This window comes from Salmo trutta, chromosome 38 (assembly GCF_901001165.1).
Source record: "Salmo trutta chromosome 38, fSalTru1.1, whole genome shotgun sequence".
NCBI lineage: Eukaryota > Metazoa > Chordata > Actinopteri > Salmoniformes > Salmonidae > Salmo > Salmo trutta.
In genome coordinates, this window is record NC_042994.1 from 24,055,229 (window position 1) to 24,066,482 (window position 11,254).

Here is an 11,254-nt window from a genome sequence, read left to right on the forward strand (position 1 = left end):
TATGTACTTTTTCAAGCAGAAATTTGCTTCCTGCAACACAAACTCAAAAAAGTTCTGGGACACTAAAGTCCATGGAGAATAAGAACACCTCCCAGCTGCCCACTGCACTGAGGATAGGAAACTCTGTCACCTCTGATAAATCCACTATAAATGAGAATTTCAATAAGCATTTTTCTACGGCTGGCCATGCTTTCCACCTGGCTACCCCTACCGCGGTCAACAGCACTGCACCCCCCACAGCTACTCGCCCAAGCCTTCCCCATTTCACCTTCTCCCAAATCCAGTCAGCTGATGTTCTGAAAGAGCTGCAAAATCTGGACCCCTACAAATCAGCCGGGCTAGACAATCTGGACCCTTTCTTTCTAAAATGATCTGCCGCAATTGTTGCAACCCCTATTACTAGCCTGTTCAACCTCTCTTTCATGTCGTCTGAGATTCCAAAAGATTGTAAAGCAGCTGCTGTCATCCCCCTCTTCAAAGGAGGGGGCACTCTTGACCCAAACTGCTACAGACCTATATCTATCCTACCCTGCCTTTCTAAGGTCTTCGAAAGCCAAGTCAACAAACAGATTACCGACCATTTCGAATCCCACCGTACCTTCTCTGCTATGCAATCCGGTTTCAGAGCTGGTCATGGGTGCACCTCAGCCACGCTCAAGGTCCTAAACGATATCGTAACCGCCATCGATAAGAAACAATACTGTGCTGCCGTATTCATTGACCTGGCCAAGACTTTTGACTCTGTCAATCACCACATCCTCATCGGCAGACTCAATAGCCTTGGTTTCTCAAATGATTGCCTCGCCTGGTTCACCAACTACTTCTCTGATAGAGTTCAATGTGTCAAATCGTATGGCCTGTCGTCCGGGCCTCTGATAGTCTCTATGGGGGTGCCACAGGGTTCAATTCTTGGGCCAACTCTTTTCTCTGTATACATCAATGATGTCGCTCTTGCTGCTGGTGAGTCTCTGATCCACCTCTACGCAGACGACACCATTCTGTATACTTCTGGCCCTTCTTTGGACACTATGTTAACCTGTTAGGGTATAGGGGGCAGTATTGAGAATTTTTAGAAAAAATATGTGCCCATTTTTAACTGCCTCCTACACCTACCCAGTAACTACAATATGCATATACTTATTATATATGGATAGAAAACACCCTAAAGTTTCAAAAACTGTTTGAATGGTGTCTGTGAGTATAACAGAACTCATTTGGCAGGCAAAACCCTGAGACAGATTCTGACAGGAAGTGGATACCTGATGTGTTGAATTGACTTTGAGCCTATGCCATTGAAAAACAAAGGGGGTGAGGAATATTCTGGCACTTCCTATTGCTTCCACAAGATGTCCCCAGCCTTTACAAAGTGTTTTGAGTGTTCTACAGTGAGATCTGACCGAATAAGAGCCATGGAACGTGATGGTCCATTAGACACCTGGCGCGCGATTTGATGGTGGGTACTCTCATTCCGAAACGTTTTAAAAGAAAACCCAATGGTCCGCCTTGAATTTTATTCATGTTCTGGTTAAAAAAGGCCCTAATGATTTATGCGATACAACGTTTGACATGTTTGAACGAACGGAAATATATTTTTTCCGTTCTTGAAGTGAAGTGAAGTCCGGCTGGCTTAGATCATGCGCTACAACACGCATGATCATGACACGCTAAATCTGACAATTCCATTGCGTTCAAGAGATGTAAATCTATAATTCTTTGAATGACAATATAATATTTTAGCAATGTTTTCTAATATTAATTAATTATTTTGTTGTCATGACTTGACTGCCGGTATTGGAGGGAAACGATTTCCTGAACATCAACGCCATAGTAAAACACTGTTTTTAGATATAAATATGAACTTGATAGAACTAAAAATGCATGCATTGTCTAACATAATGTCCTAGGAGTGTCATCTGATGGAGATTGTAAAAGGTTAGTGCATAATTTTAGCTGATTGTATGGTTTTGGTGAAGCCTGTCTTTGAATCGACAATGCATTGCACACCGCTATTGTCAATGTACTCTCCTAACATAACCTAACTTTATGCTTTCCCCGTAAAACCTTTTTGAAATCGGTAAACGTGGTTAGATTAAGAAGATGTTTATCTTTCAAAGGCTGTAAGTTAGTTGTATGTTTGAGAAATTTGAATTTGTACATTTATTTGGTTTCAAATTTGCCGCTCTTGAAATGCACCTGCTGTTGATAGGGTGCGCCACGGGGGGCACGCTAACGTCCCAGGTAGCCTCAAGAAGTTAACAACCCTCCAGACGAGCTTCAATGCCATACAACTCTCCTTCCGTGGCCTAAAACTGCTCTTAAATACAAGTAAAACTAAATGCATGCTCTTCAACCGATCGCTGCCTGCACCTGCCCACCCGTCCAGCATCACTACTCTGGACGGTTCTGACTTAGAATATGTGGACAACTACAAATACCTAGGTGTCTGGTTAGACTGTAAACTCTCCTTCCAGACTCACATCAAACATCTCCAATCCAAAGTTAAATCTAGAATTGGCTTCCTATTTCGCAACAAAGCATCCTTCACTCATGCTGCCAAGCATACCCTCGTAAAACTGACCATACTACCGATCCTCGACTTCGGCGACATCATTTACAAAACAGCCTCCAATACCCTACTCAATAAACTGGATGCAGTCTATCACAGTGCCATCCGTTTTGTCACCAAAGCCCCATATACTACCCACCACTGTGACCTGTATGCTCTCGTTGGCTGTCCCTCGCTTCATACTCGTCGCCAAACCCACTGGCTCCAGGTCATCTACAAGACCCTGCTAGGTAAAGTCCCCCATTATCTCCGTTCACTGGTCACCATAGCAGCACCCACCTGTAGCACGCGCTCCAGCAGGTATATCTCTCTGGTCACCCCTAAAGCCAACTCCTCCTTTGGCCACCTCTCCTTCCAGTTCTCTGCTGCCAATGACTGGAACGAACTACAAAAATCTCTGAAACTGGAAACACTTATCTCCCTCACTAGCTTTAAGCACCAGTTGTCAGAGCAGCTCCCAGATCACTGCACCTGTACATAGCCCATCTATAATTTAGCCCATACGACTACCTCTTCCCCTACTGTATTTATTTTGCTCCTTTGCACCCCATTATTTCTACTTCTACTTTGCACTTTCTTCCACTGCAAATCTACCATTCCAGTGTTTTACTTGCTGTATGGTATTTACTTTGCCACCATGGACGTTTTTGCCTTTACCTCCCTTATCTCACCTCATTTGCTCACATTGTATATAGACACATTTTTCTACTGTATTATTGACTGTGTGTTTGTTTTATTCCATGTGTAACTCTGTGTTGTTGTATGTGTCGAACTGCTTTGCTTTATCTTGGCCAGGTTGCAATTGTAAATGAGAACTTGTTCTCAACTTGCCTACCTGGTTAAATAAATAAATAAATAAGTGATTCTCAGGATTCTATATGTATTGTGATTCTCAGGAGCTATGAAGGAAAACAAGCTATGAAGGAAAAATACTGCAGTTTTAGTGCAAGCACAACCAACAAGCGCAAAAATAATATTACGATATTGCCAAAACGTTAGGATACATCTTAAAAAATATGTAACTGAATCAGTCCCCCCCCCCCGTCACTATCTAATGATTATGTGTAGTAGTAGTTTATTCATTAGCCTGACATAAATACACCTACCAACCTTTAAGACAGGTTTCAATCCAGAGCCGATTCAGAGGGGTTCGGTTAAAATACAGAAGACACATTTTTTTGGAATGCATTTAGTTGTGCAACTGACTAGGTATCCCCCTTTCCCTAATGATGATGTTTAGTCCTGGTAGGTTGTTCATTAGTCTAGAACACACACACAAGCTGCTAGCTTACAGCTGGACTTACATGTTTGTCTGTTGTGGTTCAGGCTTGGTCTAGTCCAGAGGGAGTGTCATGTCTCTCAGAATGGAGGGGTGGAGTAGTGACCTGGAGGGAGGCAGGAGAGAGGGGCTAGTCTTCCTTTGGTTGGTTGGTTGATGAGAGGGGTGGAGTAGTGACCTGGAGGGAGGCAGGAGAGAGGGGCTAGTCTTCCTTTGGTTGGTTGGTTGGTTGACGAGGGGGGTAGAGGGGGTATGAGAGAGAGAGAGCTGTAGAAGGACAAGGAATCACAACACTGGTGGAGAGAGAGAAACAGAGAGACCGGCCAGTCTTCGGTTGGTTGGTTGGTTGGTTGGTTGGCGAGGGGAGTAGAGGGGGTCTGAGACAGAGGTGTAGAAGGACAAGGAATCACAACACTGGTGGGGGGAGAGAGAGAGAATATAGAGAAGAGAAGGGTTGTAGTGTGACTGGACGTCAGCAGTGTGTGCGGTGTGTCTAGAAGGCATTGTGTACAGTGCATTTTGGAAAGTATTCAGACCCCTTGCCTTTTCCACATTTTGTTACGTTACAGTCTAATTCTAAAATGTATTAAATAAAATAAAAATCCTCGGCAATCTACACACAATACCTCATAATGACAAAGCTTACAGGTTTTTAGACAATTTGTATAAAATATATATTTTTTTACAGAAATACCTTATTTACATAAGTAGTCAGACCCTTTGCTATGAGACTCGAAATTGAGCTCAGGTTTCCATTGATTGTCCTGTGGTAAATTCAATTGATTGGACATGATTTGGAAAGGCAGACACCTGTCTATATAAAGTCCCACAGCTGACAGTGCAAGTCAGAGCAAAAACCAAGCCACGAGGTCGAAGGAATTGTCCATAGAACTCAGAGACAGGATTATGTCGAGGCACAGATCTGGGGAAGGGTACCAAAACATTTCTGCAGCATTGACGGTCCCCAAGAACACAGTGGCCTCCATCATTCTTAAATGTAAGAAGTTTGGAACCACCAAGACTCTTCCTAGAGCTGTCCGCCCAGGCAAACTGAGCAATCGGGGGAGAAGGGCCTTGGTCAGCGAGGTGACCAAGATCCCGATGGTCACTCTAACAGAGCTCCTGAGTTCCTCTGTGGAGATGGGAGAACCTTCTAGAAGGACAACCATCTCCGCAGCATCCTACCAGTCAGGCCTTTATGGTAGAGTGGCCAGACAGAAGCCACTCCTCAGTAAAAGGCTCATGACAGCCCGCTTGGAGTTTGCCAAAAGGCACCTAAAGAACTCTCAGACCACGAGAAACAAGATTCTCTGGTCTGATGAAACCAAGATTGAACTCTTTGGCCTGAATGCCAGGCGTCACGTCTTGAGGAAACCTGGCACCATCCCTATGGTGAAGCATGGTGGCAGCATCATGCTGTGGGAATGTTTTTCAGCGGCAGGGAATGGGAGACTAGCCAGGATTGAGGTAAAGATGAATGGCGCAAAGTACAGAGAGCTCCTTGATGGAAACCTGCTCCAGAGCGCTCAGGACCTCAGACTGGGGTGAACGACCCCAAGCACACAGCCAAGACAATGCAGGAGTGGCTTTGGGACAAGTCTCAATGTCCATGAGTGGCCCAGCCAGAGCCCAGACTTGAACCCGATCGGAAATCTCTGGAGAGACCTGAAAATAAATGTGCAGTGACGCTCCCCATCCAACCTGACAGAGCTTGAGAAGATCTGCAGAGAAGAATGGGAGAAACTCCCCAAATACAGGTGTGCCAAGCTTGTAGCGTCATACCCAAGAAGATTCAAGGCTGTAATCCCTGCCAAAGGTGCTTCAACAAAGTACTGAGTAAAGGGTCTGAATAATGTGATATTTCAGTTGTTTTTGATCAATTTGCTAACATTTCTAAAAAACTGTTTTTGCTTTGTCATTATGGGGTATTGTGATGTCATTATGGGGTATTGTGTTTAGATTTATGAGGAGAAAAAAATATTTAATCCATTTTAGAAAAAGGCTGTAACGTAACAAAATGTGGAAAAAGTCAAGGGGTCTGAATACTTTCTGACTGCACTGTATGTTTGCATATGCAAAGACAAGAAGATGCAGAGCGTCTGTCTGTTGTGATGAAACAGACAGTGAAAACAAGTAGTCATGTCTCCATGTGACTAACAATCAGCGTGAATGAGAGCCTTTGTCTAAGTCTCTACCCATACCAGAGAAAGACAGACAGGGTAAAGCAGGGGAGTCAAACTCATTCCATGGAGAGCCTAGTGTCTGATGGTTTTTCCTTTCAATTAAGACCTAGACAACCAGGTGAGTTCCTTACTAATTAGTGACCTTAATTCATCAATCAAGTACAAGGGAGGAGCAAAAACCCACAGACACTCGGCCCTCCGTGGACTGACTGACACATGTGGGGTAAAGCATGATGTTTTACTGCTTATGTTATTGGAGGAAAACACACACACACACACACACACACACACACACACACACACACACACACACACGATAATTGACAACAACTAACCCGACGCTGTCAAAACATTGGAACCCAATCTCAAAGCAACGCGCACAGCAAGTGCATCATTTTAGCTACGCTCATTTCTCCAGACCATATAGGCCTCTACCCTCAAATAACATTAACTTTAAAGAGTTTTAGCTAGCTAGATAACCAATAGTCTGATTAATCAGGCTGTAATACACGATGAATTGGTATAAACAGCCTAAGACATTTGTGTTAAAAATCCTGTGTAAATGTTTCAGGATGTTGAATAAAACTACATTTAAACTTACTCTACTGGTTGTCTGTGCGGTTGTCCTTCTGCTGCCCGAAATTTTGCAGACAAAATATCCACAGGAAATTACTGTTTACTGACTTTTTAGGTTCAGTATATGGTTGGTACCGTGGTTTATGGTTACTCAGTTCTTTGGTAAAATTAATTTTACATTGGATATTCAGTTCTCTCGTCAATAGCTATTGAACCAAGCATGCCATGCCAATGAAAATTGAAGGCTATATTCTGAGTCAAGGTAGGATGGAGAACAATCCATGCCTTTGTTTTATTTTTTAAAAGATTTAAATCTGAATATCCAACATAAAATTAACTTAACCTCGGTACCTACGGGCTCTCTAATAAGTTGGGTAAACAATACTTTCCTGTGGATATTTTGTCTCAAATTTCAAGCAGCATTAGGACAAACCGCACAGACAACAGGTAGAGTAAGTTTAAATGTAATTTCATTGAACATTTTGTCTCGTAAGGAATATTTACATAATTTCACACAAATGTCTAAGGCTGTCTAGCTATACCAATTAATTGTGTATTACAGCCAATCAGACTAGATAATGAAGTGAGAAAAATGATCATGCAAAGTCAAAACACCCTGAATATAAGGTCCCAAAACAACGAGTAAATATACAAAATGGCGCTTCTTGACGCTTACGTCTCTTTTATTCAAAAAAACTATTTCTAGAGATGCAATATGCATAGCAGATGATTAGGTTAAGTTGTCTTGGGCAGTGGTTCCCCAACTGTGGAGGGGTCACCACAGGTTTTTCTTATTTTAGAAACTCATCCAGCTTTAAAAACTTACTCTTTAAAATTGTAATCTCTAAATTGGGTAGTACATCATCAGTTCCTCTTGTTGTGTTAGTCACTACAGCCCTTAGAGAACTATTTATAACTTGTCAGAAATGTCCAGATCAAGTAGCCCATGTCAGCTAACGTTTTTTCATATAGATTTTTTAGCCCATAGATAGTCATTTTTTTTGTCACTCAAATATCACATGAATACACATTAGATATGGTCAAATGTATAGAATGGCAAGAAATGTGCTTTACAACTGCAAAATAGTCTTTGCACGCCATGACAACATGTGTAGAATTGCAGGAAATAAGCTTAAAACCTGCAAAGGTTTGGGACCCCTGGTCTAGAGATACAACAGCTAGTCATGATAGCTGTCAGCATTTTTCTGACAGCTCCGTACGTAAACACCCTTTCAGAATACAACTTGGACTATGTCGTTATTCTAGAAATAAACCTACGTCGTATTTCACGTGCTTTCAGCGCCACGGAGCGTAAACTACGCCCCAAACCAGGCGTAACTTCTGTCAAGAATACGGCCTACGGGGCTACAAACAAACAACCTAGCTAGCTACTAACGTTAGCCTGCTACCGTCCCCAGCTACCGTGCGCAATGACAACAGGGAGTGCCCATGCCCCTGGAAAACACCGTTAATATACCACCAAGGAGCACAGAGAACGAAAACACAAGATGTGCAATAAACTGCAAATCAGGTAACGTAAATACAGAGAATATTCATATTCCCGTGCGCCCGCACCGGCGACAGGCCTGTGATAAGACAGCCCATGCCCCGCTAGGCACCTCGCGCACTGACGCCAACCGAAATACTGCACCGAGTGTGGTTCTGAGTGTTTTATCGGATTCCTGAGATTGAATGCTTTCGTTTACCATACCGGTATCGGTGGAGAGACACCCCAAAACACGTTTATTTACCTTCTTCTGTCGGTTGTCAGCGCGCGCAGGTCTTCCTCACCCCTGAATCCAGAACAAACAGCCCCGTTCGACGTCAGTGACGTCAGACGCAGGGGGAACGTCAGGACGTCGTTCGGAGGAATGTCACCTCTCCACGAACGAATCCCCCTGTCCTCTCCCTACCTGTCTCCCGGAACATGCAATACCATGCAATAACTTCAAACACTGAACAATATTATAGACCATTTCCCAATATACACTGGTCTGCATAAATGGCCATACATAGCATCACAATTAATTGCCCTAATGTCGCGTAACCACACACTCTCAATGGACTGGATAATTTATTGTGATAGATTATAAACAATTGCATAATTTCACCTTCTATAAATCACATAATCTTACAAACTATAGGTTCTTAATACTCGTATAATAAACTCATATTATGGTAAATTCTACCTTGAAGAAATGCAATTAATTCCACCTTTAGTGGAGTGAGCCCTCCACCTAGTGGTCATTCAATCACAAGTATGGTAGTATCAGAGAGGAAGAGGCGAAGTGAGAGGTTTACTCCGCCCAAAATTTGTACACGAAAATAAGGCCACGAAGTGAGAAATGTTTGTTTGGAGGTCAATTAGTGTCGACTTTGGTCAACAAAACATGTAATTGCTAATTTGCTACGTGAGGCTTATTTGATCAAATAGAAGTTTCTTATTGGTTAAATTGTTCATGAATGTACTGATATGGACGCACATGGCAAAACATTTTTATTGGAGTTGTGCCTGTTGACATAGCGATAGAAGACTCATCATGGATATAAACCGTTTTAGCGTTGCCATTGAGGGCTTCCACCATTTTAAAGTAGCCAACTGGTTGGTGATTCCTATGAGTTGGGAGCGGTCCTCTATTGAAGAACAAAAAAATAACTACTTCATAATGGAGATAACCTCAATGGCGCCGCCCATGCCCTCACATACACTATAATGGCACAGATACAATGATGAATCTGCTATCTATCTCTATGGACTGTTGTTCACACATTTATCTGCCCTGACATTGGCTAAGAGGGTTGGGCCAGCAACAAAAATGTCGCTGGTTCGAATCCCAGAGCCGGCAAGGTGGAAAAATCAGCCGTTCTGCCGATGAGCAAGACGGTTAACCCCCAACAACAACTACTCCCGGGACGTGGATATCGATTAAGGCAAGTCCCCACACATCTCTGATTCAGAGGGGTTGGGTTAAATGCGGAAGACACATTTCGGTTGAATGCATTGTTGTGAAATTGACGAGGTATCCCCCTTTCCCTTCCCACCTGATCTCGACTTCTCACACCTGTCTTATCTTTGAGGACATGTATTTCCATTGTTAAAGCGGTCACTCAAATATCTTGTCAATATAATAGAGAATCTTTGGGAGTATCAATCCTGTGTTCAGGTCTTTCAGATCAAAATTATAGGGACAGGCGGTGTCTGATCCTACATTGAACAAAAATAGAAACGCAACATGTAAATAGTTGGTTCTATGTTTCCTGAGCTGAAATAAAAGATCCCAGAAATGTTCCATAAGCACAAAAAGCTTAAATCGCTTAAGTTTTGTGCACAAATTTGTTTACATCCCTGTTAGTGAGCATTTCTCCTTTGCCAAAATAATCCATCCACCTGACAGGTGTGGCATATCAAGAAGCTGATTAAACAGCGTGATCATTACACCGGTGCACCTTGTGCTGGGGACAATAAAAGGCCACTCATGTGCATTTTTGTAACAACACCACACATTTCAGTTGAAGGCATTCAGTTGTACAACTGACTAGTTATCTCCCTTTTTTAATGTCAAAGTTGTAAAAAGAGCACCCCATGGTGGAAGTGGGGTTATGGTATGGGCTGGCATAAGCTATGGACAACGAACACAATTGCATTTTATAGATGGAAATTTGAATGCAGAGATACCGTGAGGAGATCCTGTGGTCCATTGTCGTGCCAGTCATCCACTGCCATCACCTCATGTTTCAGCATAATGCAAGGCCCGTGTCGCAAGAATCTGTTCACAGTTCCCGGAAGCTGAAAATGTTCAAGTTCTTCTATGGCCTGCATACTCACCAGACATGTCACCCATTGAGCATGTTTGGGATGCTCTGGATTGACATGTGCAACAGCGTGCTCCAGTTCCCGTCAATATCCAGCAACTTCGCACAGCCATTGAAGAGGAGTGGGATAACACTCCTCAGGCCACAATCAACAGCCTGATCAACTCTATGTGAAGGAGATGTGTTGCGCTGCATGAGGCAAATGGAGGTCACACCAGATAGGGACTGGTTTTCTGATCTACACCCCTACCTTTCTTTTAAGGTATCTGTGACCAACAGATGCATATCTGTATTCCCAGTCATGTGAAATTCATTCGGCCCTAATCTATGGATTTATTTAAATTCACTGATTTCCTTATATGAACTGTACCTCAGTCTTAAATCGTTGCATGTTGCATTTCATTTTTGTTCAGTATATTATACTTGATGCATACAGCCCACTTGTTCCTTTTAGTTGACTCATGGTTGTCACGGTCAACAAGATTGTATTATGCAGAATGCAGTGTATTATGCAGAATGCAGTGTTACATTAAGACAATACCTTAAAGTAGCAGAAATGACAAAGCCTGCTCCTGTTTCGGTAAAAAGCCAAAGGATGGGACTGCAGAAATATAACAAACTCAAATTCATAGAGCTATGGATGCAAGGACTGACCATCCATGATATCAAAATTATAGTTAAACATTGGAGTAAAACAAGCTTATATTTTGGGTTCTGATAAGGAATGACAACTGAACTAAAAGCTCATGGAGGCGTTTAGAAGTTGTATTCTTCATGTATTAATGGTACAGGTTCATTTAGAAGTCCAAAAATGTATGTAGTAACTGCCGAACGCCC

General features: G+C 42.6%; 1 protein-coding gene across 1 annotated transcript in view; it reads right to left on the reverse strand.

The window, feature by feature from the left end:
• The window catches only part of LOC115178035 (bromodomain-containing protein 4), a 37,283-nt gene extending 28,824 nt beyond the window's left edge, over positions 1-8,459 (reverse strand). Inside the window, exons 1-2 of the mRNA XM_029739043.1 lie at positions 8,356-8,459; positions 3,871-4,023 (exon numbers count right to left, since the gene is read on the reverse strand). The gene's annotated coding sequence lies outside the window, so the exon portion shown is untranslated. The remainder of the gene's footprint in view (positions 1-3,870; positions 4,024-8,355) is intronic.
• Between the last annotated feature and the right edge of the window lie 2,795 nt (positions 8,460-11,254).